The sequence below is a fragment of the Propithecus coquereli genome, unplaced genomic scaffold (genome assembly GCF_000956105.1).
Source record: "Propithecus coquereli isolate 6110/MARCELLA unplaced genomic scaffold, Pcoq_1.0 Scaffold590, whole genome shotgun sequence".
In the NCBI taxonomy this organism is placed as follows: domain Eukaryota; kingdom Metazoa; phylum Chordata; class Mammalia; order Primates; family Indriidae; genus Propithecus; species Propithecus coquereli.
Window position 1 is genome coordinate 306,612 of NW_012151841.1, and position 23,276 is coordinate 329,887.

At 47.5% G+C, this 23,276-nt stretch overlaps 1 protein-coding gene across 1 annotated transcript in view; it reads right to left on the minus strand.

The window, feature by feature from the left end:
- Nucleotides 1-4,577, minus strand: part of MANBAL (mannosidase, beta A, lysosomal-like) — a 29,155-nt gene extending 24,578 nt beyond the window's left edge. The window contains exon 1 of the mRNA XM_012658946.1: nt 4,242-4,577. The gene's annotated coding sequence lies outside the window, so the exon portion shown is untranslated. The remainder of the gene's footprint in view (nt 1-4,241) is intronic.
- Between the last annotated feature and the right edge of the window lie 18,699 nt (nt 4,578-23,276).

The window sequence follows — 23,276 nt, forward strand, 5'->3', positions numbered from 1 at the left end:
CCTCTTGGACAGCCCAGGTGTAATAGGAGGGTGGTTGTGAAAAGGTTCTGGAAAACATGAAATGCTCTACACATACTGTGTATGCTTTAAAACTCTCATCTAGTTTTCCCTGGACCTCTGTGCTTTACTTCCCAGCCTGCCGGCCAGGACTTCCGGGTTTTCCTTTACTGATTACAGAAGTCACAGCGTCCTACTCATCCTCTAGATCTCAAGGAGGAGGCACCTAACCCTTCCACTCCCTGTGACAGGCTTTGCTGCCCCCGGCCATTGCCACGGCACCAGCAGGGCACGGATCGCATGCCAGGGCTGTGCATCACACTTTACAGTCAGCATCCCTCTCACTTCATAACCGCTCTGGAAGGTACTACTAATGAGAATGAGGAAACTGAGGCTTGGAGAGATTGCGTGACCTGCCCAGGGATAACTTGGCTGGTAAGCGGCAAACTCAAGATTCAAATGGGCTGGCTCCTCCAGGGCCCGAGCTCTTACCCAAACTGCAGGCTGTGACCCACTGGTGAGGCATGAAAACCATTTAGGGGGCTGCAACCAGCACTTTTTCTTTAGTAGCCAGCACTTTATTAAATAAATGGCAATAGAAAGTATCAGAGTGCATCACATTAGTAAGGGCCAGTGTTCTGTCCTGAAACTTTTAAAATATAATCTATATCCAAGTATGTATGTCCTGGATCAAGTTTTAAAATGTATTTATTGTTTGAGAAATATTACACTGAAATTGTGCTTTTTACTTGATCCACTGTAATCTCTTGGACAGCAGGGACTCTGGGTCCATCTTATTGCAGGGCCTGACTCATACATTTTTGGTGAATGACGAAGCCTGTGCCTCTGTTTCCACCTTTAAAGCATGAGCAGACGCCTCAACCAACTGCGTCACTTAACAATGAGGAGGTGGAGCCGAGAGGCCAGGGCAGCCTGTAGGTTCTCCCAGTGAGTCAGGGCAGAGCTGACTATCCTGGTCTCTAGCCCTAAGATGCTCCAGATTTGCTTTAAGGTCAGAGATTTTTTTATATATTGGGGGATTCTCATACCCCTATTAGAATTTAATAAAAAGTGCATACTCATTTATTACCAAACATGGCAAATACTTTCATGAAGTTACTGGACACTTTGAGGCTCATACCTGAATACCAGACTCTGGTGGTCTGAGACATTCATTCACTCACTGGACACATATTTATTGAGTATCTACTACGTGGCAGGCATTATTCCAGTCCCTGCCATGGAGTTTCTAATTGGAAGCCCTCAAAACACGTACATACACATATAATGTAATGTCAGGGGTATTACAAGAACATATAAAGGAGGGAGGAAGAGGGTGCTATTTTACATGAGGTAGTTAGGGAAGGGCCTCTCTGAAAAGGTGACAGAGGCAAGAAGCAAGCAAAGGAATAAGTCATTTAAGTATCTGCTAGAGTATCCCAGGATGAAGGAACAGCAAGGGCAAAGGTCCTGAGGCAGGAATGAACTTCACAATCAAGAAGAACTGCACAGAGCAAGCTGTAGGCCATTATAAGGACTTTGGCTTTCTCTCTGAGTGAAAGAGGAGCTACTGGAAGGTTCTTACATGATCTGACTCATTTCAATATGGTCCCTCAAACTACTCTGTGGACAACAGACTATAGGGGGACAAGAGTGGAAGCAGGAAAACCAGTTAAGAACCTACTTTAACAGTTAAAAGACATGCCGGCACCTCAGTGGTAGCAGTGGAGGTGGTAAATTCTCAAGTTATAGATACATTTTGAAGAGAGAGCCAACAGGATTGCTAAAGTGAGATCTAAAAGAAGTTAAAAATAATCCCTGGAGGAGGGGAAACTATTCTGTAAGACACTGTAATGATACATAGAAGACATTAAGCATTTGTCAAAACCCATAAAACTTTACAGCACAAAGAGTAAACTTCAATGTATGCAAATATTTTAAAAATCACATAGATCAGGGTATCCCAGGACAGAATGCAGAATGTGACATTCTGAATCTAAACATATTAGTAACTTCATCGAAGAGATGGGGGAATAAGATGCTGACCTAAGTAACTGAAAATCAGTAGAGTCCGTACAACCAAAGGCAAAAGGAACTGTACGTATGCATCGTACTCTACTTGATAAAGTTGTTTCCCACAGGGTACACGGGTGAACAATTCTAAAAACCACTATACATGTATACTGGAATTGAACAATTAATTACATGTACGGTGCATGGTGGAAGTCAGGTTTGTCACAGTGGAGTGGGAGGTTACAGATAAGCAAGAGAAGGATACTAGAATAATCCATGTGGTAATGGATGAGAGTTGGAGACATCAGTTATGTTTACCTTAATATAGATACAGGTGGTTACATATAGGAATATTTATACATATATATCTCTTGCTCTGTCCACTAACAGGGCCTGGAAGAAAGCACATTCAGTAGCAATAAGCAGACCTCATGCCCAGATCTTGGTTTCTAGGCCATTCTCCAACGAAAAGAACCAGGGCTCTTTGGGAAATGGCTAATTCTAGGACTGGGGCAGAAATATACAAGATGAGCCTGGAGTAGAAAGGGCTCAGCAAAACCAAACAAAAAACACATGGGCAGGGGAGCATGTCAAAGGGATACAGGAGCCAACTGAAAGAGCTCCCAATGGCCAAAGCTGGAACAATTTGAGCAATGAAATTAAGTAGTACTGGATTATAAACCAAAATATAAAATAAACATTAATAAGTTCATGCTGATATAAATAAATGACTGAATAAGTAAATAAATAAATAATAGACAAATTTCCCATGGAGAAGAATTCCAAATAATTTATATAGATACTCTGCCTTTCAGTGTGAGGTATAATTCCACACTCCTCCAGTGTGGGCTGTACATAATGACTTTCTTCCAAAAGTATAGTATGGAAGGGGGAAGGGAGGAAGAGGAAAAGTAACTTTACAGTGGAAAAGCTTGACTACTACCTCAAGTCAGGTGATCCAAGTTAACATCAACAGTGATAACTCATACTGACAGCAGGGACCCTTGTCATGATGTGATGAGCACTTTACCTCTGTGGTCTTCCTCTCCAAAACCCATAACCCTAGACAAATGCCAAATGAGGGTCATTCTGCAAAATATCTGACCAGTAATCCTCAAAACTGTCAAGATCATCTAAAACAAGGAAAGTCTGGCCAGGCACAGAGGATCATGCTTGTAATCCCAGCACTTTGGGAGGCCAAAGTGGGAGGATCTTTTGAGGCCAGGAGTTCAAGACCAGCCTGGGCAACATAGCAAGACCCCCATGTCTACAAAAAAAAAAAAATAGCCAGGTGTGGTGGCACATGCCTGTAGTCCTAGCTAATCAAGAGACCGAGGCAGGAGGATTGCTTGAGCCCAGTAGTTCAAGGTTGCAGTGAGCTATGACCACACCGCTGCACTCCAACCTGGGTGACAGAGACCCTGTCTCTAAAAAAAAATAAAGAAAAGCAAACAAGGAAAAGTCTGAGAAACACCATAGAGAAGAGGGCCAAAGGAGACATGACTGCTAAATGTAATGTGGTACCCTAGATATGATATTGGAACAGAAAAAGGACATTAGGGGAAAACTGATGAAATATGAATAAAGTATGGACTTTATTTAATAATAACGTATCTATATTGGTTAATTGTGGCAAATGTACCATACTAATGTAAGATGTTAATAATAGGGGAAACTGGGTGTGAGGTATATGGGAACTCACTGAAGTATCTTTGCAATAATTCTGTAAATCTAAAATTGTTCTGAAATAAAGATTATTGAGGGAAAAAAGAACGGGTCAACATTTCAAAATACATAATAACCACTGAGACACGTGGTTGCCAGAGGCTTTACCATCTTCCAATGTTGTATATAGTGTGTTGGTAGGGGATTCTTGACTTCTAATGAAGGGATTTTAAATTCTGTTCTGAGAATTCAACTGAAACAGACTGGGGAATAGAAAACCACTGTCAGGAATTACTGCCTTACAGCAATGGCTGTATACCCAAACCCGTCCCAATATAACAAATTCCCAAGTTGCACAAAACTGGGTTAGAATTTTGTCCTATGGAAAGCTAAACCATTTCTCAGGGTGGAGTCACAACTGGTAGCCGGTAGGCTGAAACTGATACGCAGATGTTCTGCAAAATATAATTATTAATCCAAATTTGTTGCCATCATTTTAAAAGTATGAAATTTCTCATATTCATTTCCCGCTTCTCTTAAAAAGAATTCATACAACAAACACGTACTGTGCACCTACTATGCTCTTCACATTCACCATCTCATCTTCAGCCAGCGTGCCCATTTTACAGAGGAGAAAACTGATAACCAGAGAGGAAAAGTGATTTGCCCACGGTAACACAGCAATACGGAGCACACCCGGCCAGACTGACTCCGGAGCTCAGGCTCCTCCTAATGCTCCACCCGTGGGAGGAAAGGCCCTGGTACGCCTTGAGGAGCTCTAGGCTCTGGCCCAGGCTCTGCACTAAAGCTCCAAGCGGCACCTGGCGAGGCCCTCCGCCTCCCACCCTAGGACTCAAATTCCCCTCTGCAAGTAACTTTCTAACGAGCACCACGGGAAGTTATTCACGCCCCGCGGAGCGACTCCCGGGCCGCCCGAGCAGCGCTGCCGGGGGCACACAGGCCAAGCCGGCGGGCCGGAACCCGCCTCTTCCCTCGGTTCCCGCTGCACCGCGGACTCCGCCCCAACACGAAGCCGCGGCCCAGCCGCCGGCGCCGCGAATCTCACCTCCTGCGCCGCCGCGCCGCTCCCCCGGAAGTGGATCCCCATAACCCCGGGTCCCGGAAGTGACGTGCCCTGAGCAACCGGCGGGCTCAGCTCCGCCCGCGTTGCTAGGGATGTGGCGCGACTGCTGGGTTTTGTCTGACTTTTGTGCCTGCTCTGTGGATTTGAGCTGGACGGAGATGTCTGAGGAAGCGACCTGTTGATTCTCCAAGCTTCTTCATCACTCAGCCTAATTCAAAAAACATTTATAGAAGCCTTAATTCTAATGCCAGGCCCTGAGTTAGGAGCCTACTACGCAGAGGGAAGACAAAGACATCTTAAATTCAAAACTGAAGCAAATCATTATCAGTCATTCAAAAAACATTCACCAGGCACCTACTCTGTGACTTGTGCTGGTCACTGAGCGTACAGTGCAGAACCAGACAGATGCAGTCTCTGCCTTCATGGAGCTTACAGTCTGTTGGAGGGAGACGGACTAAAATAATTAAACGAACATGTAATCATACAATGTGATTAGTGTTTGGAAGGCAAAGAACCGGGTTCCATGGGGTGGGATGGAATGGATGGGGCAAGTAATAGGAGGAAAGGAGACCTAGTTTAGCTCGTGGTATCAACCTCTGTGGACCCAGGTGATTCTTGGCTCCCGGTATCCAGGCCCTTGTGTAGTCCCCTCCCACAGCGAATAGGGCCGACATGTGTAATGCATAGGATATTGTGGAAGTCATGGAGCATGAGTTCCAAGATAAAGTCATAGAAGACATTGCAACTTCTTTGCTCTTTCTTGATCACTCACAGGGAATCCATGTTGTGAGGACACTCAAGCAGTACTATGGAGAGGTTCACATGGGTGGTGACTAAGCCTCCTGCCTAAAACCAACTCCAGTTTGCCAGCCATGTGTGTGAGCCACCTTCAGCGTGGATCCTCCAGTCCTAGTCAAGCCTTCAAATGACTGTGGCCCTGGCCAAAATCTTTAATATACACTCATGAGAGACCTTGAGCCAGAAATACCCAGCAAAGTCACTTGAATTCCTGACCCACAGAAACTGTGAAATATTAAATATTATTGTCTTAAGCTCCTAGGTGTCAAGGTAATTCGTTATACAGCAGAGATAACTAATATAATACATAGAGGATCAAGGAACAGAGGTTGGATGCTTGAGATTCAAAAAAGAATGAGACTTATTTTAACCTCAAGGCATTTACTCTTTCTTAGAAAACACAGGCAGAAATAATTCGCTCAACATTCACTAATCCCATAACATATGGGATGGTATGGGGGATCCAAAATACATAATTCATTCCTTCATTTTTTCATTTAACAAATATTTATGGAATTTCTACTCTGGAACATGCACTATGAAACTGGGAAGCCTATGGAGGGTAGGTAGGTCCCTACCCTCACTGTGCTTATGGACCAGGGGTTAATGTCTGTCACACCCACTAATCGTTCACACAGATAAATGTATACTTATAAACCACGAGATGTGTTGGGAAGAAAGAAGGGGGAACCACAAGAGAACAAATAACATGGGAGATACAATCAAGAAAGGGTGATCAGGGAAGGCCTCTGTGAGGAGGTAACATTTAAGGTAAGAAATGAAGAATGACTAGGAATTGGCCCAGGAAAGAGAAGGCAGAAAGAGCATAGTAGGAGTTGGAAAGGCCAGATTGTGGGAAAGGGCACAAGAGCACAAGAATAGCTAAGGGGGTGAAGCTGAGGCCTGAAGGGTACAGATATTTAGGACAGGACATTGTACTTGCCCTGGAGGGCCTCACTGTGTGATGTGGATGAGGAGAGTGTTTTATGGGTTGAACTGTGTCCCCCCAAAAAGGTATGTTTGAGTCCTAACCTCCAGCACCTCAGAATATGATCTTATTTGGAGATAGGATCTTTACAAAGGTAATCAAATTAAAATGAGGTCGTTAGGGTGGGCCCTAATCCAATACGACTGGTGTCCTTATAAAAAGGGGAAATTTGGACACAGATGCACACAAAGGGAGAATGTCGTGTGAAGATGAAGGCAGATATCAGGGTGATGTTTCTATAGTCCGGGAGCACCAAAGATTGCCAGCAAACCACCAGAGCCTAGGAGAGAGGCATCGGACAGATTTCTCATAGCCCTCAGAAGGTACCGGCAGACATCTTGATTTCAGATTCCCAGCCTCCAGAGCTGTGATAAAATAAATATCTGTTGTTTAAGCCACCCAGTTTGTGGTACTTTGTTACAGCAGCCATCGTATACTAATACCTGTGTGCAGGTGCTTTGAAACTTGTTATTCCCTGTATCCAAAGGTAAAAGATCCCCAATGTGACTGCTGCAGGCACAGCTACCTGCTCACTCTCTGGAAGCTCATAGAGGCCTCCAGCCCAATTTTGCTCATCTCTGTGCCCCGTGTGGCTCCATTAGTGCCACAGCATGGTGGAGCGCTGTGTGGCATGCTTGTTCCTATCCATAATATCTATGTGAGGCACAGTGTTTGCACTATGAAGGAGAAAAAGTTGAAAAAGTCATGGTCTGTGCCCTGAAAAAATTTTTCTAAACTAGATTAACACTTAACTGGGTGAGCCAGTTTTGTAAGTATTAATTGTAGCAGCCACTTATTGTGTATTCCCTAGGTGCCAAGAACTTTACATATGTCAATATTTCCCCTAGCACCCTTGTAAAGTAGGTATTACTATCTGCATTTATGGGTGAAGAAACCTAAGGCTGGAAAAGTTAAGCAACTTCCCTAGGAGACTGTGTGCTTAACCATTGCACTACCCAGCCAATCTGTGCAAGCCAGATGAGTGCTACAGCCGCGAGAGCTCCAGGAAGACAGGAAAGATCCACAGGTATCTGGGAAGCTTTCATGAGGGAAGCAGCTTGGTGTGGTCCCAAATGATGGGTTGGATTGGATATAGGGAAAGGAAAGTAGAAGTGCAGATTTGCTTTACCGAGCCTTTGCCTTTGTTGGTCTCTCTGTCTCGAATGCTCTCTGCTCCTGGCTCTTCATAAGACAGGCTCCTTCTCACCTCTCAGCCCAAGTGTCACCTTCACAAGGCTTCCCTGATGTCCTTTATAACTGATTGCTTTCCTTTTTTTTTTTTTTTTTTTTTTGAGACAGAGTCTTACTGTGTTGCCCGGGCTAGAGTGCCGTGGTGTCATCCTAGCTCACAGCAACCTCAAACTCCTGGGCTCAAGCGATCCTCCTGCCTCAGCCTCCTGAGTAGCTGGAACTACAGGCATGCACCACCATGCCCGGCTAATTTTTTCTATATATTTTTAGTTGTCCAATTAATTTCTTTCTATTTTTGGTAGAGACGGGGTCTCGCTCTTGCTCAGGCTGGTTTCGAACTCCTGAGCTCAAACAATCCGCCCGCCTCGGCCTCCCAGAGAGCTAGGATTACAGGCATGAGCCATCGCGCCCGGCCTGCTTTCCTTTTTTTATATACATTTTTTGTAGAGACAAGAGTCTTGCTATGGTGCCCAGGCCAGTCTCAAACTCCTGGCTTCAAGCCACCCTCCCGCCTTGGCCTCCCAAAATTCTGGGATTACAGGCACGAGCCACTGCTCCCGGATGAAGCGTGATTGCTTTTCCTAAAGATGGCTGCAGCAGTATTTGTCATTCTGCATGCTCTTGACTGCTTTGCGTGATAGACTACCGTGGAAGAGATGCTGTGTCAGTTTCGAGTGTGGCACTTACCAGGCCCGGAAGTTAGCCGCCATGCCAGAAGTACGACTACCCTATGACCACCAAGCTGTGAGAAGCCCAGACCATGTGGGCAGAAAGTCCAGGGAGCATCAGGCAACAGACTCGAGAGTGAAGAAGCCGTCTTGGAGACGTGGAGAGGTGGATATGTATGTGATAAAGTAAATGTGGCAGAATGTTAAGCATAGAATCTAGGTGGTGGATATCATGTTCGTTGTACAATTCTTTTGACTTTTTTGTAGATTTGAAATTTTTCATTATAAAATTTGGGACAATAAAGAAACCATTTTGGAAGTGGATTCTCCAGCCTCTGCCATCCCAGCAGGCACCACATGGAACAGAGGTGGCCCCCAGCCCAGCCTTACCCAGATCCCTGACCCACAACTCATAAGCGCCATAAGTGAGTAGATTAAGCCTCTAAGTTGTGGGGTGTGAATAACAGAAACCCCCTTTCTAAGCAAAGCTCCCTTGCTTTCTTTCATAGCTCCCTGCCTGTTTCTTTTATTGTGGTTACCACAATCTGTAATTCTCTTGTCTGCTGACCTATTTATTTATTTTTATTTTATTTATTTATTTATTTTTTTGAGACAGAGTCTCACTCTGTTGCCCTGGCTAGAGTGAGTGCCGTGGCGTCAGCCTAGCTCACAGCAACCTCACACTCCTGGGCTCAAATGATCCTTCTGCCTCAGCCTCCTGAGTAGCTGGGACTACAGGCATGCGCCACCATGCCTGGCTAATTTTTTTTTTCTATATATTTTTAGTTGCCCGATTAATTTCTTTCTATTTTTAGTAGAGACGGGGTCTCGCTCTTGCTCAGGCTGGTCTCGAACTCCGGAGCTCAAACAATCCGCCCGCCTCAGCCTCCCAGAGTGCTAGGATTACAGGCGTGAGCCACCGCGCCCGGCCTTGCTGACCTATTTATTAACAGTCTGTCCCCCACTAGGACGTAATCTCTGTTTCCTCTGTTCGCTCCTGTCTCCCAACACCTAGCACACCGCCTGGTTCTTGTAGGTACGTATGAATGTTTATTGAGTGACTGAGTAGGACCAGGAGATGTAGCCCCTCTGAAGAGTAATGTGAGAGAATATTGAGGTCATAGAGTGGGGGCCAAGCTGGTATTTGTTACTTGGGCTGCCCAACCTCTGGGCCCTCGTTTGTGGGAAACCCAGGAAGTAGGGAGATATGGCAGATAAATGGGGTGGACACCCCCTCTCTCCAGTACCAGCTGGAGCGTGAACACTAGACCTGACCACGACCAGTCAGAAGCTCCCACCCCCAACTCTGAATCCAGAGGCAGAGACGCCAGCTGCAAGGGCCAGTCAGAGGCAGTGGTGAGTCCAGAGTCCAGGGCCTTGTTCAGAACAGGTGGCTCTCCCATGCAGGATCTTGGCCACACCTGACCTTGGCTGGTTCCTGCCTGACCTGGTGCCACAGTGTTCCCAACAACTCCTCCTCGCCTCAGGTTCAGCCCTAACGTGAAACCAAGAATGCCGATCGTGGTGGATCCTGCCGAGTCCAGAATGCAGGACCACACCAAGGGGCCGTTCTTCTCCAGGCAGTGGGGGGATGTTCCATGTGCCAGAAAGGCCAAGGATAGGTTCATCTTGGAGCCAGTGGGGTCCAGACAGCAGTGGGGACTCACCACGTTGCAGGCTCTTTCTCTGGGACTCCAGAAGCCTCATAGCAGATCACCAACTTGGATTGAGCATGGCCTGCTGGCCTCTTGCTTCCTGCAAGGTATGGACTCAGGGATGGATTCCACGCTGATGTGCACGTAAACCCACGGTGCCCAGGTCCTATTCCTGTGCTCTAGAATCTTCCAGCAGTTCTGCTGCAAAGGAGGACAGGTTCACCTGTCAATGCCGGGCTCCTTAGGGAGGGCATCAAACAGCATTTCCGTCAGACGATAGATCACATGTCAACCCTTCAAAGGGTCTGCCCTTCCCAAGAAAATCCAAACACCTGATCTGTTCTTGAGACCCAAGATTTCCCACAGTTCTGAAATCTGAAAAGCTTCATTCAGCAGACATCTGTTGAGCACCAACTGTATGTAGGATAAACCCTGGGGACAAAACCTGGGCTTTGGTGGGGGGAGACAGACATAGAAACAAACTAATATAATAGGACCTTTGGAGTTCTACAAGGGAAGTGTGTAGACTAACAGCAGAACCAGGGAGAAGCATCAGACTCTGCCTTTGGCAATCACAGAAGACTGCCCAGAGTAGGTGACATTCAATCTCCATGAGAAGGGGACAGCAGAAGCCAAGACTCAGGCCAGGACTCGCTCCCAGGTCCTCCGAGGAGAGGCTCCAGAACTTCATCTCTCTGAAGTGCTTTAGTCGTGAAAGCAGCACAAACTTCCCGTGCATCCAGCATCTGGCTGGTATTAATGACCTCCACGTTTATTAAGTGCCCCATTAAACTTGGCTCTGACTGACAGTGCAGTTGGCTCCCTGGGTTAAATCCACGTTAAATATTCAATTATACACAGCACAAGCAGAATCATTTTTGGTTCTGGGGATTAGTCCGCTTGTCCTGTGAAGGCATTTTCCAGTTGAATAACGATGGTACTTTTAATTGTGTGGTGTTTTCCTCTAGAGGGATTTTAAGCCAGACCGTCTCCCAGAGGGAGAGAGAAACTGGGTGTCATTACCTCCATTTTGTGGTTGGATGAACTCAGTAAAGAGATCTGCCCCCGGTTGCATAAGCTGGAATTTTACTCCTCCTTCAGGGCTCAGCTCAAATTACCTCCGCCTTGAAGATTTTTCAGTTCCCTCATCAGAATTTCCAGGCAGCAAGCATATGACACCGAAAGAAGCTCTGGCTGGAGAAAAAAAATGGCCGAGACCTCACTGCACGCAGGGCCCTGTGATGGACACTCGTCCTGCATTCACTCACTTGATCCTCCCAGCAATCCTAAGGAAGTGTTTTCATGTTACAGCTGGGGAAACTGAGGCATGGAGAAGTTGAGTGATGGGTTTAGGATTATACAACAAATAAGTGTTAGAGCCAGGAGTCAAAGCCAGGTCACCAAGTGCATTGTCTTAACCACACAATCCTGGTCTATTCATTTGTTCATTTATCCAACAGGCATTTATTGAGCACCTACTATTTACCCAGTGCTTGCTAGGAGTATAGTATTTGCTAGGGATGCAAGTGTGAGGAAAACATGGTCCTTACCCTAACAAAGCTGACTGTCTAGCAAGGAAGACAGATTTAAAACACTTCTACAAACGATTATTTAATTACATATCAGGCATCAGGCATTGTCAACAGAATTTAACTGAACTGTTTAAGACATTAGTAAGACAGGAAAAGAAATCAGGTCTCCGATGGCTCTTTCTTTTCTATAATTCAGGGGTCAGTCAATTCTTCCTTTTTCGTTATATTCTGTAGCTAAGCAATGTCTGAGGATGCCAACATTGGCTTTGGGAACTTCCACAGGTCACCTCCCTCTACGAATCACAGCTTTTCCAGCTGTAAAATGAGGATGAAAATAGCAAAAGACTAGAAGCAACCCGAATATCCGTCAACAGAGGACTGCTTAAATAAATGGTCATACAGTTGCACTATGGGATAGGAAACTGTTGAAAAGCATCAGGCAACTCTAAATGCTGGAGAAGGATCCCTAAGACCTACTGAGTGAAGGAAGCAAGGTACAGAGCAGCGGGTATGGAACGCTGCCATTAGTGCAAACAAAAAATGGAGAAGGAGGTAAGGGAACATCCTTACCCATGCGCAGGCTGTCTCAGTAAGGAGGCACAAAAAAAGGTGATGGGCCAGGCATGGTGGCTCACGCCTGTAATCCTAGCACTTTGGGAGGCCGAGGCAGGAGGATCACTTGAGCTCAGGAGTTCAAGACCAGCCTGAGCAAGAGCGAGACCCGCCTCTACTAAAAATAGAAAGAAATTAGCTGGGCGTGGTGGTGTGCACCTATAGTCCCAGCTACTCAGGAGGCTGAGGCAGCAGGATCGCTTGAGCCCAAGAGTTTGAGGTTGCTGTGAGCTAGGCTGATGCCATGGCACTCTAGCCCGGGCAACAGAGCGAGACTCTGTCTCAAAAAAAAAAAAAAGAGAAACAGGTAATGGGACCCCCGCCCGGGAGGGGACTTGGACACCAGAGTTGTGAGGGGACTTACTCTCAATGTGTCCCGATTCATACCTTTTGAATTTTTCACTGTGTGCATGTGCCTTCTTGAAACATGAATTAATCAATTCAAGAAATTTTTTAATACAACATTTTGATGAGGATAAAAAATGCAGTCCAATAGCGCTGCTCACATCAGCTTCCTCCTGATATTATCATTAGTTTCAAAGGAGAGGTCAGATGTGGCTGCCTCTTGGAAAATCTAAAATGATTAGAACATGTCTTGCTTCTAATGAGATGAGAGAGTAATGAAGGGCCAAACGGAGAAGAGGAGAAAAGCAGAGGAAAAGACGAGAGAAACAAAGAGCCCGTGCGTAGGAGGAATGACCTGCAGAGTGAAAATCCACAATTACTCTGGTACCACTGAGACCCCAAAGCATTTGTGCTACCTGCTTCTTTCAGCCAGCTGCCAGGTTGCCATGGTAATGTAATAGCCTGTGATAAGCTTATTTTTGATTCTGAATACATTAAAAAAAAAAAAAGCCAGTGAGCTGCAGACGGGCAAAAATGAGCAGAGAAGGTGCTATGTGAGTGAAGGCGCCAGGGCAACCCCCCTAGAAAACTGGCAGGGTTGGCCTTAGTATGCATCCGAACCTCCCTCCCGCAGGGCTAGTTAAAACACAGATTGCTGTGCCTTTCCCCCAGTTCCTGACTCAAGAGGTCTGGGCTGGGGCATTTCTACCAAGTTCCCAGGAAGTATGGAGACTACTGATTGGGGACCACATTTGGAAAACCACTGTCCTATGTGATCTCCACCTCAGGATCCTGCAGGCTTTGGGCCCCCTTGCACCTGCCCTGGGCACATCCATCCTCTCCATTGGCCTCCTTTGTTAACTAAGTAGCTGCAACAGCCTAAGGAGAGGGCACACAGCACTGGCGGTGACGGAGGCCAAAGCACCTGGTGGGCCCAGGGCACAGAGGGCAGTTTCCAAGGCAGAGGCCAGTGCCTCATACAAGCAATTGCGTGGGAAGCTTGGCCAGCGTTCCTGCTGCCTTTGCCAGAACTCTCTTGTGGGGCCAGTTAACTGGGTGTGATGGCCAACAGGTGCCACCGAGCAGAGGAAAGGCAGCTGCTGGTCAAGAATGTAGCTGAGCAAGGGCCAGAGCTGGCTGGAGAGGACTTGAAAATGACAGAAGCCAAATCTTCAGGCACTATAACGTACCTTCGTGAGATCCTGATTCCCCATAGGTATAGGGTTGGGCAGACAAGTCTGAACACCCAGCCCCATCCAGCACACACGTGTGCTGAGTGAGAAAGCTGCTAGGAAGAAAAGAATGCGATATTAATGAGAGGCCCCTCAGAATTCAGGATTTCTTGTACCTTCAACAGATATTTATAGAGTCCCAACTATGTGCCAGGCACTATGCTTGGTGCTACACACATAGGCAATAAGCCAGACATGGCCCCACCCTCACAGAGCCTGCGTTTAAGTGAAAGAAAACAGATGTTGTTCAAAGACTCATACAGTTTAGTTGTGCCGTGGTTGCGCAAGTGAATGCTCTTTGTTTTGAGAAATAATGCTGAAATATTTGGGAGCAAGGAGGCAAGGTATCTGCAAGTTATTGTTTTTTTTTAAATTAATTAATTAATTTATTTTTTATTTCAGGACATTATGTGGGTACAAACATCTTGGTTACATTTTGTCTTTGCCTTGCCCAAGCGAGGGTTAGAGGCATGCCCTTCCCCTCTACAATGCTCACTGCGTCCATTAGTTGTTAGCTTACCCCCGCCTCCAAACCCCTAATCCCTGGAGAATATTACTACCGTGTGAGCACCATAGTGTTGATCAATCAGTGCCAATTTGATGGCGAGTACATGTGGAGCCCGTTCTTCCGATCTTGTGATACCTCACTTCGGATAATGGGCTCAAGCTCTATCCAGGAAAATATCTACAAGTTATTCTCAAGTGGTTCAGAAGAAAATAACAAGCATATACAATAGTCTCTACATATGTATGATTGTATGTATAATCTACGCAGATATAGACAGAGAGAGACAGGAAGAACGGCAAAGCCAATGGGATAAAACGTTACCAATTGCTGAATCTGGGCAAAGAATATGTGAGAGTTCTTTGTATTACTCTTGCAATTTTTCTAAAAGCTTGAAGTTATTTCAAAGGTAGAATTTAAAAAGAACCATGAAAAATACATGAAAAATTATCACAGCAATGAGTGCAATTTTTTAAAAGTGCATAATGGTGTAAAATGGAGAGGTTTGTCTTAGATGGGGAAGCCAGGGAGGGTGTCCTGGAGGCAGCAGGTCTGAGTGGAGGTCTGAGCAGGCATCAGCGAAGGGAAAAGAGGTGCTTTGCAGGTGGAGGACACAGCTCGGGCAGAGGCCGTGCAGTGGGAAAGAGCAGAACACGTCGGAGGAACTGAAAACAGAAATTAGAGCAGCTGGAGCTGAGAGCCCCTTCCCTGTGTGTCTGCAGGAGCCGGTCGGAGGGCAGGCTGTCAGGACGGGGCTTCCTTCTGGCCCAGGACGGGGTCTGTTTTGTTTCGCCCCTACCCTTTCTGGTTCACGTTCTTGTGCATCTTCCTCTGGCCCCCGTCCAGCCTCAGTTCTCAAAACTCTCCTCAAATGCAGTTCCCCAGGCCAAGGTCCCAGAATCCCAGCAACATATGGCAACTTGACCCGACAGCCTCTCCCAGCCCCCTCCCCGTGAGCTCCATCTCAGCCCCAAATCCCTGGTCACTGTCCATCAATCCCTTTACCTGCCATTAGAACAAAGCAAACACATCGGGCTGTCATTTCAACTTATTTTCCGGTTTGCTTCCCGGGCCTCAGGCAACAGACTCCACGTGCAGATGGCTCTGTGTAGTTTCCATGTGCTCCCCGTCCCCTGCCGATTTCCGGAGCGCTCACATAGAGCTGCCTTTCGGATTTCCTCTGGGGTGGGGGGGTCAGCCAAGAGCTACCCTGGGTGATTTGCATGATAAACACATGGCGTCTCCATGGCATCCTTCATCTCGGTTATCCAAGCATTTTGCAGATGTGGTGTCATGTTGAACCCAATCCTAGTAACACTCTCTAAATCCTAGGAAATGAGCACCATTTTACTAGATATTCATTGCATCGGAGAACTCAGAGCTTAAAGGAAACTATAAGGTCTTATGATTTAACACTCTCATTTTATGGATCAGCCCAGGCAAGTGTAATCACTTGCCCAAGGTCACAGAGCAAGTTCATAGAGGAGCTGGACCTAGAAATCAGGTCTTCTGATGCCTAGTAGAAGGTCAGTGTCCACGATAACCCATCAATAAAAAACATCCAGGGCCTCCCGGGAAGCTAACATTCTGAATAGCGGCAGCCTAACAGCACTTCGCTATGAAGTGAACAGTGTTTATGGCCTCGGTGGGAAGTGAGCCCCACGGATCTGTTTTGTTGCATTTAGCATTACTGTACTCGTGTTAATTTTATCCGTTTGGTTTCACTTTAGACAGGCTTCCTATTTCACATTTATGACTAACGATCCTTGCATGAGGATAAAGGGAAGTCAGAAATAAGATTATTTCTTTTGTGCTCTGCAAATCTTTCCGGACTTTTTCCCCCTTTATAACATTTCCTTTCCAGAGCCATACAAGCCTCTCAAACCTCCTGCATTTCCAATCAGCCTGTTCTCCTCAGCTGTAATTATCTTGGGAAAATTTAAATTCCTTATCATGGCTTTGTGACAATACTGGCTAGAGATAAACAAGCCCCACTTCCATTCTGAGGTCTTGTCAAATTGTCCTCAATAGGTTCCCTTAATAGGAACTATTGTTAGATTTTTATTAAGGAGTGATAATGGGATTGTGACTGTGTTAAAGAAAGAGCCCTTATCTTTTTGAGATACATATGAAATATTTATAGATGAAATGAGAGGAAGTCTGGAATTTGCTTCAAAATAGTCTAGTGGCGGTAGATAATGAAAAATACTCTCAATGCACTAGTCTCTGCCACCTTTCTCCTGCAAGTTCTTTTTGCTACATCTACCTTACCTCCACCCTCTCACCCCAATCTTTGAATCTGTTTGTTTTGTACCTGGGGATAGGGTTTGCCTCCTGGAGACTCAGCAGAGGTGCAAGTATGCACACCGGAGCCAAAGAGACTTAGGTTTAAAATCCCGGCTTTACCCAGATAAGCGCAGTGAGTGTGGACGAGTCATTCCATTGTCTGAGTCCCGGTTTCCCCATCTGCGAAGTGGGAGTGATACGCTGACCACAGTCCAGCAGCCTACTTTCCTAATGGGCTCTGCTTGCCCTCTTTTTCCAGTTCTGCCTCCACCTGCCCTGAGATTTGTAAGCTCTCTTAAGTCCCCCTGTATCCCTTTGCTCTTCAAAGGTTCTCTCCATGCTTCAACCACCTTCTCCAGGCTCCGGACCAGACCCAATGTCTGTTACCCATGTCCTCCTGGAGGTCCCATGAATCCTAAAAACGCAACATGTACCAATCAGAGCTATTGCTCCTCCTCTAAACCCTCTGCCCCAGATCATCTCCTGGCATCCCCAGCTCATTCTCAACATCCTCCCCGTCACCTCCTTCATCTGTCTATGGCAGGCCCAGGGTCCCATCTTCCACAGCCCTCTCGATCCCACGCTCCCACCCCTACCCCATGTTCCCCACTGCCTGGCTGGCTCAGGCCCTCAGGATCGCTGGCCTGGACAGCTGTGAAAGCTTCCTCACTGGACTCCCTCCCTCTAGCCTCTCTGTTCTCCATTCCTCCCTCCAGGTTGCTGGCAACACTCTCCTTCTGAAACTACCACTCCGGGGCTTAAAAGCCTCCTGTGGACTCTCTCCACTGAGAACAGGAAAGGTCCAAATTCCTTAACGTGGCATTTGACACCCTGCACAGCTTGGCCTTAATGCATTGTTCCAGAATCATCCACATTTCCTGCCGATGAAGCCACAGGAGGCCTGGGTTTCTCAGTCTGTGGTCCCTCACGCCTGTATCAGAGTCACTTGGGACCTTGGTTAAAAATCCAGAACCCTGGGCCCTACCCCAGACAACTGAATCTGGGGTCCAGGTCCAAACCACAGGGATTTGAGGACCCTCACTCCAGCCACACCAAACAACTTGCCGTTCACCAATCAAGCCTCTAGGCCTTTGCTCATGCTGGGTTAATTTCTCCCCTTCCTTCAAGGCCCAGTTTAAATGTCACCTCCTCTGCAAATCCTTTCCTGCTTCCAGCAGAGTGAATTCCCCACCCACTCTGCTTCCCCAGCACCTTGTACGCACCTCTATTATAGACCGTGTGTATCACGCTGTGTGTAATTATCTATTTGCCTGTCTGCCAAACGAGAATGAAATCTCCACCAAAGCAAGTCCACGGAAAGCCTGGAGCCCCCAACACAGTGGATGGCACCTAGTGGCACTTGATAAATATCAATTCATTCGAATTATGTCTTACTCTTTCTTGGTTCCTGGACACCAAACACAACACTTAACACCTGGTGGGTGTTACTACATCAATGTCTGATGGATGGATTATCAAAGGATGCATGGAAGCGGGAATAAATGGCGGAATATGCAAATAAATGCCTTTTCATCATCAATTAATATTCTGGAAAGTTTGTGCATGCCTGGGACCATCTCTAACCTGATGGATGTGCGAATTGGGTCAGAGGTCAGATGGGATCCAGGCCTTCTGGTTCCAGGTTCACTAGTGAAATCACCAGGCCAAAGTCCTGACGTTAATCAGAAATGTCGCTATCACCACGACAAGTGTGTGTGCAAAGTCCAGCACCGCCTTCCATTATGGCTTCCCTGCCATCGGCCACAGGAAATTCTCACTTCTCACATTTATCACTCCACCTTGCAGGATGCAGAGATCCCACTGCTCGGTGGGAAATCTGATATTTGCTGTGAGCAGGGGGTAGCACCGCTCCAGGGCAGGCGAGCTTGTCGGAGGCAGACAAGCACCACGTCTAACCCTGGCTTCCCCATTTATTGTCTCTGCGAGATTGGGCAAGTTACCCAATCTCACCAAGGCTCAGCTTCTTCCACCGTAAAAATGACAGCACTGCGTGTTCCTAACCCTTGAGGTTGCTGAATGAGATCATGTATGTTACATGACCAGCACGTAGATCTTACTGCTCTCCTGCTGGGATCCAGGACCACTAGACTCCTGTAAGTGGCGGTGGTGACTGGGGCTGACCTGGGGTCACAGGAGTTAGGCAGGAAGCCAGATCTCAGCCATGGCCCCGGGAGGTCTAGAGGAGAGTTCTAACTCCAGCAAGGCCCCGCCACTAGGGAGTCAGGGGCTGGCCGGGGCTGCGTGTGGCAGTGGAAGCGGACGTTCATTCTGCTGCGTGGCTGGGTGTTCCGGGACTGACTGATGCAGGGTGGGGGAAGGACAGGAAACGGGGAGCTCCGGGCCCTGGAGGGAAATCCCAGTGACTGTGCTTCCAGTCGGGGGAGAAGGCCTGACTTGGAGCCCGGGTTTCTGCCGTCAGGGCTACTGCAGTTCCATAACTGCACCGTGACCACAGAAGGGAAGTGAGGCCACAATCTGGCCCCTGAGGTTGCATCGTCATTTTGAGTGGGACGCTGGAAACTGGAGTCCCAGGCAGGCTGGGTTTTGCCGGTAGACACTCAAATAATGGGAGCTTCCCCTAGCTGCGTCTACACGTCCTGTTGTCACTAAGATCCCCCAACTCAGAGATTCCAAATGAGAGGGGCCTCCCAACAGATGCCCCCTCGTTGCTGGGCGGTGTTCTTGTCTGATGAGCCAGGCTGAGGGGGTCCCATGGGATGCGCTTTCTCCTTCTCGCTTTCTCCTGGGGGTCCTGGAAACGTAGCTGAGAACCTGGGGCAGGAACTGAGCACAGAAGGACGGGGGGCTTGGGTGGCACGACAGACCTGACCCGGGCCCCTTGGTGGATCTGGGATTTCAGAGCGAACAAAGCCCTGCACGCGGGGCCTCCAGCGTTGGTAGCAAAGCGTGACAACGCCAATGACTGGGGAACAGCGACATCTTCTGGCTGCCTGCGGCCACGGCCCTCCTCCCCGGTCAGAGCCGCGGGGCATTCGGAGACCGCCCATCTTAGGAGCCAATGCCCTTAGAATCCTCGAGCAAGGGGTTTTAGCTGCTGATTAAGTTGGTCCAGAGCGGAGCCCGAGATGCCCCGTTTCTAAGAAGATACTATTGATACCGCTGTTCTGTGAACCACGCTTCGATCAGAGAGCTCTAGGGGGCCCACAGATAAATCAGATTTGGTCCCAGGCATCCTGAGGGTCTCAGGAAAGGAGGAAATTTTCCACATATAAAATCATTCAACCACACGGAAAGGCCAGCGAGGAAGAATGCTTCTTGGAGAGACGGGTTCCGAAGGGGTTTTTGAAGGGTGGTCAGATCTTCACCACGGAGAGGTTACCTGAGTGAAAGGGGCGGCCTTGCTAAAATAACAGGGAAATGCCTAATCCCACAATTTTCCCAGTAACTGTTAAAGATCAGTCCTGAGTTCTCTCACTAATGAGCGCCCCACGAGAGTTCCGTTTCCCCCCTTTCCCCCCCTCTTCTCTAAGAAGATAAAATAAACTTTTTAACTTTATATATCTTACTCTCTGCATAAGAAATCTTTCTCTACCTGCACTGTGAGCGCCTACCAGGCTTTCCACCCTAACCCTGAGGACCGCTGGGGACCACCTCCCATGTGTGGCACCTGCGCCAAGCCCACCACCCAAAACGCCAACCAGTAACACTCACAATTGACTGTGACAGGCCCAGAGAGTCCAAGCAAGGTGCATGTTTAAAATACTTATGGGAGTAACATTTCCAAGCAACCCAGAGTCACTTAGTCACTTAATTGATTCACTAAGTACAATCAACTTCATCTCTTCTTTAAAAGAGCTCTTTTCTTTCTTTCTCTCTTCCTTCCTTCCTCCTTCCTTCCTTCCTTCTTTCCTTCCTTCTTTTCTTTCTTTCTTTCTTTCTTTCTTTCTTTCCTTTCTTCTTCTTTTTTTTTTTAAACAAGGTTGCACTCTGTTGCTCTGTTGCCCCAGGTAGAGTGCAGTGGCATCATCATAGCTCACTGCAGCCTCAAATCAAACTCCTGGGCTCAAGTGATCCTCCTGCCTCAGCCTCCTGAGTAGCTGGGACTATAGGTGCACACCACCAGCTAATTTTTCTGTTTTCGTAGCTCAAGCTGATCACAATGAAAGAGCTCTTCTAATGACCATCCCAATTGCAGCCTTTTTCAGAAAGAGATGAGCCTCTGAATCATCATCCAATCACAGGCCCTTCTATCTGAGTGACACCATGTGAAGTAGGAGAAAGGATCAGATCAGCCCTGTTTTACAGAAGAGGAAACAGAGGCTCAGGGAAGCCAAGCCACTTTGCTTGAGGCCACCCAGCACGGCCACACCACTAGAATCCAAGTCCCTCACTCTGACATGTGCTGCTGATGACTCCATAAAAACAGGCCCAGAGAGCCAGGGGAGAGGCCAAGGGAATCTGGGGTGTGGGGTCTAGGCCTCCCCCTTCCTTGCACGGTGGCCTCGGGCTGGGAACACTGCCATAACCCAGGGAGGGCGATGAAAGCAGCTTTTACAAAGCAGAGTCTGAGGCCCTCAGACAGGCCCCCTTTGTGGACTTCCTTTCCATCCCCACCCCCCTGCCCGCTGCCTTTAGCATCCCGCTCTGAATGGCTGGCGAGCTCACACTGGAAATTTGCAATACAAATGCGTGGCTTGTCTCCCTCTCCTCGGAGCCCCACTGCCCCAGCCTTTTGGGGCCTCTTAAAGGCTGCCTTTCTCTGGGGCGCTTTCTTTCTGCAGCTCAAGCCCCCAGCCCCTACCCGCAGCCCGGATTGCTAATTAACACTGGGTTAAACCACGTCCTGGGAAAGCAAGCGTGGTAGCTAGGGAGGAGTTCTCATCGCCTTTCAGAAGACAAGGATGAGGCCGGGTGGGAATTGGGGGAGGGAGCTGGGCTCTCATTCTCAGGACTCTTTTTGGCTTCTTCCCCCACCTCCCATCCTGCCCCCCCAGACCCCATCCTCTTTCTTGAAGGGTTTGAGAATTTACTGCAAATAAAGCTTGCCACCAAGATGGCTTCCAGCTATCCCCACAGCCTCGCTGCCCAGCTTTCAAAGCTCAGCTCCGATCATAAGAACTATTATACAATAACATCTGCCACTCGTTGAGATTGCGCAGAATCACACATCTTGCAAGTGGCAGAGCTGGGTTTCAAATCCAAATCCATTTGCCACCTAAACCCATGTTCCTGTTCTAGGCTTTTCCCTGCTCCTGTCTGATGAAGCACACCCAGTTTTACATGACTTCTTCCTTCTCTGAATTCTTAGAGCATTTATGGTGTGTCCCTTTCTGGATCTACCTGCCTGGGGTGATTATTCAGTGTCCTCCTGCAGCTCTTTGAAGATAAGTGCTGTGTCCACACACTCTCAGTTCCTCTCAGTGTTTCTTATAGTGCCCAAGAAAATGCCATGCAGAGGGGAGAGGCCCACCCCATTCTCCTAACTACAGAAATGGGGCCAGGCCACTCAGAGATGGACAGCTAATCCAGCAAGCTCTGCATTGGGCCTAATTAGTTGTTTAACAGGGCCTTATGGGATGAGGAAATAAATGCTTGTTGAAGAACTGGTGGGGCAGCCCTCTGTCACTGTTGGTTGGAATGTAAATTTATACAGCCACTTTGGAAAAGAATTCGGCAGTTTCTTAAAAAGTTAAACATTCACTTACCAAATGACTCAGCAATTCTGCTCCTAGGTACCCACCCAAGATCAAAGAAAGAATATGTTTGTACAAGATCTTGTACTGAAATGTCTATAGCAACATTATTCATAATATCCCCAAACTGGAATCAACCTAAATGTCCACCAAGGTGATGGGTAAATGAACTATCATACGTGCATACAATGAAATAAAAAGAAACACTATTGATACATGGATCAACATGGATGAACGTCAAAAACATTCTGCTGAGTGAAAGAAGTTTGACACCGAAGAGTGCATACTATATGATTCCATCAATGTGAATTTACTACAAAAGGAAAAACTATAGAGACAGAAAGCAGATTGGTGGTTGCCTCGGCTGGAGGGAAGAGTGGGGATTGACAGCATATGGGCTGGAAGGAACTTTTGGGGTGACGGAAGTGTCCCCAAACAGGGTTGTGGTGACGGCGACACAACTGCGTGCATTTATGAACACTCACAGCACCATAGACTTCAAACGAGTGAGCCTGACGGATGTGAATTGCATTTCAGTATAGCTGTTAAAATTCTTTAAAAAGGCTTTTTGGAAGAAAACCTAGTGGGCACCAAGGAGGGGCCTTCAGAGACCCTGAGCTTTGTGTGGGGCACTGACCAGAAGCCAGAAAATTTTTGTTTGAGTCCCGGCTCTACCACTGACCAGCTCTGTGACCGTGGCTGAGTGTGCAACCTTCAGCAGTAACAAGAACAGCGGTGGTGAAAGCTCATTCGTGGGGCTCACTCTGCGCCCCGCCTGTACCTTACGTACTGTCACGATAATCCTCACCCAGCAGCCTATGAGTTGAGCTCCACCGCTACTGTTTTACAGGCAGGGAAACTGAGGTCAGACATGAAGTCTTTGGCACAATGATTGGCACAGAGCTTCAACTGGTGTTGAATTCTGAATCCCAGGGCTTCTCCAGCCACACAGCACAGGTGTCTTGCGTCTGCGCTCTGGCCCAGCATCCATCCTGGGTGCCCAGCTCTACGTGGTCCCCATCTTGCCTTC